Genomic DNA, 5184 nt, shown 5'->3' with positions numbered 1-5184 from the left:
CTTCTCCAAGCCATAACTCACGTCTAGCCCCACCCTCCTCCTCATCTCCCTGACCTGATCTAGCCTTCCTACTCCCCTATCCGCTCCACCATTCCCACTGACCAATCACAGTAATCCCACACCAGCGTCCACCTATCTCCATCCCATCTACATTTCCGGTACACCCAACCGCTTCCTCTATTAACCTTGAGATTCCCTCCCCCTCCCAGATCTGACAAAGGGTTTTGGTCCAAATCATTGACTTTCCTGCTCCATAAATGCTGTCTGATCTGCTCTGCTTTTCCAGCTTTGCATCTATTGACTCTGGCTTCCAGCATCTGCAGTCCTTACTGTCTCAGGTCACACACTGTCTGATTGCACAGGGGTGGGGTGGCACACACAGTCTGATCGCACATGGATGGGCAGTCACACACTGTCTGATCCCAGAGGGGTAGGGCAGTCACACACTGCTAATTGCACAGGGTTGGGGTGTCACACACTATCTGATCGCACATGGATGGGCAGTCACACACTGTCTGATCCCAGAGGGATGGGGCAGTCACACACTGCTAATTGCACAGGGTTGGGGTGTCACACACTATCTGATCGCACATGGATGGGCAGTCACACACTGTCTGATCCCAGAGGGATGGGACGGTCACACACGTCACAAACTGTCTGATCACACTATGGAGTCACGCATTGTCTGATCTCACTGGGATGGTCACACATTTTCTGACCTCACCGGGGGTGGGGGGGTTCACACACTGTTTGATCTCACTGGACAAAGTTAAAAATCAGACAACACCAGGTTATAATCCAACAGGTTTCTTTTAGAAGTACTAGCTTTCAGCGTACTACTCCTTCATCCTGTGAAGCAAGATCATAAGGCATTGAATTTACAGCAAAAGATTACAATGTCATGCAGCTGAAAGAAGACATTGAGCAAACCAAGTTTGGTGCTAAGTCGTTCATCTTTTAAAATGGGTTGCAGGTTTTGGTTCATTAATATGTAAAACCCAGAACTTCTCTTCAGTCACATTCTCAAGGTTACATGGTTTTATAAAAGAAAAGGTGACATCTCAGCTCAGACAATGTACTGAAGGTGTGAGGTTAGAGTCTGTCTTGAGTCAGACTGGTTCCACTTCCAAAGTAGGAATTTATAAAATGTTAAACGGATTGATTGCCTGTATTGACTGCCTGCAGATTGTGTGCTTTTTGAGCAAATAGAATATATCTGCAAATACAATTCTGCAAATCCCATATTCACCCCATACACCTTTTTGTATGTGTGGAAAGAGCAACAGGAATAAACAGTACTCAGCTAATGGTAAGACTCTTAGTAGTGTAGATGAGCAGAGATATCTCGCTGTCCATGTACATAGATCCCTGAAAGTTACCATCCAAGTTCATGGGATTATTAAGAAGTCATTCAGTGTTACCATTTATTTGTAGAGGAATCGAGTTTCAGAGTCACGAGGTTTTGCGGCAGCTGTACAAAACTCTGGTGTGGCTGCACTTGGAGTATTGCATACAGTTCTGGTCATGGCATTATAGGAAAGATGTGGAAGTTTTGGAAAGGGTTCAGAGGAGATTTGCTAGGATATTGCCTAGTATGGAGGGAAGATTTTATGAGGAAAGGCTGGGGGACTTGAAGCTGTTTTTGTTAGAGAGAAGGTTGAGAGCTGACTTACAGTCATAGAAATGTACAGCATGGAAACAGACCCTTCGGTCCAACTTGTCCATGCCAACCAGGTATCCCAACCCAATCTAGTCCCACCTGCCAGCACCTGGCCCATATCCCTCCAAACCCTTCCTTTTCATATACCCATCCAGATGCCTTTTAAATGTTGCAATTGTACCAGCCTCCACCACATCCTCTGGCAGCTCATTCCATACTCGTATCACCCTCTGCCTGAAAATGTTGCCCCGTAGGTTCTTTTATATTTTTACCCTCTCACCCTAACCTATGTCCTCTAGTTCTGGACTCCCCCACCCCAGGGAAAAGACTTTGTCTATTTATTCTATTCATGCCCCTCATGATTTTATAAACCTCTATAGGGTCACCCCTCAGCCTCCAACGCTATAGGGAAAACAGCCCTAGCCTATTCAACCTCTCCCTGTAGCTCAAATCCTCCAACCCTGGCAACATCCTTGTAAATCTTTTCTGAACCCTTTCAGGTTTCTCAACATATTTCCAATAGGAAGGAGTGCAGAATTGCACACAATATTCCAACAGTGGCCTTAATTCAGACATATAAGATAATCAGAGTGTTAGGTAGGGTAGACAGTGAGAGCCTTTTCCCTCAAATGGTGATGGCTAGCACAAGGGGATATAGCTTTAAATTGAGGGTTGATAGATATAGGACAGATGTCAGAGGTAGGTTCTTTATTCAGAGAGTAGTAAGACCATGGAATGCACTGCCTGCAACAGCAGTAGACTCGCCAAATTTAAGGGCATTTAATTGGTCATTGGATAAGCATATGGATGAAATGGAATAGTGTAGCATACAAATGATTCAGTATTGTTCCACAGGTCGGCACAATATCGAGGGCCTAAGGACTTTACTGCACTGTAATGTTCTATGTGTGCGCTTAAGAGAGGGAGAGAGCGAGAGAGAGAGTGTGTGCGTGACTGTGACGGAATATAAGCCTGTGAGAAGGTGTGTGCATGGGTCTGAGTGCAGAGTGTGTGTATGTATGAGAGAGGATCTGCATAATTGTGTGAGAATGTTGTAGTGTGTGTGTATGTGTATGTGTGTGTCGTGCAGTGGGGGAGTCATCTGTTGTATTAGGTTAGATTCCCAACAGTGTGGAAACAGGCCCTTCAGCCCAACCAGTCCACACCGACTCTCTGAAGAGCAAACCACCCAGACCCATTTCCCTCTGACTAATGCACCTAACACTATGGGCAATTTTGCATGGCCAATTCACCTGACCTGCACATCTTTGTGACTGTGGGAGGAGGAAACCGGAGCACCCGGAGGAAAGCCACGCAGACACTGGAGAATGTGCAAACTCCACACAGACAGTTGTCCTAGGCTGGAATCAAACCTGGGACCCTGGCATTGTGAGGCAGCAGCGCTAACCACTGAGCCACCGTGCTACCCCAATGTTCTATTGTGTCATAGAACATTACAGCCCTTTCGCCCTCGATGTTGCGCTGATCTGCGAAACCAATCTGAAGCCTATCTAACCCACACAATTCCATTTTTATCCATATGAATATCCAATGATCATTTAAATGCCTTTAAAGCTGAAGAGTCTACTACCGTCACCAAAGTCTTGCCAGACCATAGGGGCAGCTCTCTTATTAGAGGGAAGTGGCTGGTGGTGATTTTCCCTGATGAAGGGCTCCGGCCCGAAACATCGATTTTCCTGCTCCTCGGATGCTGCCTGACCTGCTGTGCTTTTCCAGCAACACACTCAACACTGTTGGTGATTTAACCTGAGGGCCACCAGACCTCAGGCGAGGGAAGAGGCTGAGAAGGAGAGTCCTTCATGGTAAGGTCAAGCTGTGTTAGAAACAAATTTAATAAAATTTAGACGAGACCACCAAAACTGGAAACAAGACAATTTATTCTATGATCTTGCAAGAAAGGGCATCAAATGAGCAATGAACATTCAAACTGGTACACAGTTATACTTTTGAGCTGCGTGAGGTCACCTCTTCTGACTCCTACATTACCCAATCAATTTTATTCTCTGACTAACTTACGATCCGCTCTTATTATTTCCCCCGCTTCTCCAAGTTGGTGACCCTTCCCTCTGTAAGTGCTGACATAAGGGAGATTTTGCTAAACTTGGATCTTGATGTTCCTTTCACTTTATCTGTTTGCTTGTAACATCTTCCATTGTTCATAGGTACATTCCATTCCTGAATATACATTTGAACAATGTGTCTTTTCTTGCCTAGTTTATGTGTTTCAGCTATCTCAGCTATTTTGCTGAGACTAAATTATTTAAACTATCATGATGAAAGAAATTATTTACTAGAATAATTATGCACTGAAGTTAGTACCCAATTATACATTTTCCTAGTGCTTGCTGATTTAATCATTGTCTGCAGCTCGATTTATCAGCACTATACTAAAGCTTATTATCACTACCTTTTTGCGAAAACAACACACTTCCCCATTTCTTACAGCCGGTGATGGGAATTGAACCCACACTGTTGGCATCACACTGCCCTGTAAACCGGTAGCGCGACATTAACCAGAGCTCCCGGTTGGGTACTGAACTTGGCTATCAGCCTCTGCTAGGAGAAAGTGAGGACTGCAGATGCCTGGAGATCAGAGCTGAAAATGTGTTGCTGGAAAAGTGCAGCAGGTCAGGCAGCGTCCAAGGAACAGGAGAATCGAAGAAGGGCTTATGCCCGAAACGTCGATTCTCCTGTTCCTTGGATGCTGCCTGACCTGCTGCGCTTTTCTATCAGCCTCTGCTCGGCCACTCCAGCATTGTGGCATCTCCCGAAGACTGCCCTGGAGGATGGTCACCCGAAGATGCGAGGCTCAATGTCCCTGCCAGCTGTAGTACTCCCTGACTTGGGTGTGGGGGGTGTTGGGGGGGGGGGTGGAATCACCCCTGTCTGGGTGATTGTTGCTCAGTGTCCATTCACTCCACCTATATGCAGCGCCCCACCGTGGGGGTGGCGAAGGGAGGAATTGCAGCTGCTGACCGGCATGTGTAAACTGCGCATGTCCGCCAACGGTCTCCTGTGCGCGCGGGTGACGGGCACCAGCCGGCACCGGAGCGAGTGCGCGTGCGCGGCACCGTGGACCGAGCATGCGCGGTTGCCAAACGAGGAGTAGTTCCGTGTTCACGGTGGAACTGTTTTGTTTGTTGGTGACGGTGAGAAATGTATTTAATCTTCACAGTTAGAGCGTCAGTGTGAATGGTTTATTGGATTAACACTGTGGTGATATATCGTATTAATGTTCTATACTTAACGCATGAACTGCTAAAGGAGGTCCGGGTGCGGCTTTGGAGCCAAATTATAAACATCCGACAGTTTATACCGCCCTCCCCCCGAGATCAGACAGTGTGTGACCCCCCTCTCAGTGTGATCAGTGTGTGACCCCCCCTCAGTGTGTGACCTCCCTCAGTAGGATCAGTGTGTGACCGCCCAGTGAGATCAGTGTGTGACCCCCTCAGTGAGATCTGTTTGTGACCCTCCTCAGTGGGATCTGTGTGTGCGCACGGGCC

The 5184-nt window shown here is 47.0% G+C and overlaps 1 protein-coding gene across 3 annotated transcripts in view; it reads left to right on the top strand.

Annotated features, from left to right (window-relative positions):
* Positions 1–4743: 4743 nt before the first annotated feature.
* LOC122544075 (NACHT, LRR and PYD domains-containing protein 12-like) overlaps positions 4744–5184 on the top strand; it is a 56198-nt gene continuing 55757 nt past the window's right edge. For all 3 annotated transcript variants that reach the window (XM_043683077.1, XM_043683078.1, XM_043683075.1), the window contains exon 1: positions 4744–4830. The gene's annotated coding sequence lies outside the window, so the exon portion shown is untranslated. The remainder of the gene's footprint in view (positions 4831–5184) is intronic.

This window comes from Chiloscyllium plagiosum, chromosome 46 (assembly GCF_004010195.1).
Source record: "Chiloscyllium plagiosum isolate BGI_BamShark_2017 chromosome 46, ASM401019v2, whole genome shotgun sequence".
In the NCBI taxonomy this organism is placed as follows: domain Eukaryota; kingdom Metazoa; phylum Chordata; class Chondrichthyes; order Orectolobiformes; family Hemiscylliidae; genus Chiloscyllium; species Chiloscyllium plagiosum.
The sequence above is the reverse complement of the archived record's forward strand: the minus strand, read 5'-3'. Positions and strand labels throughout refer to the sequence as shown.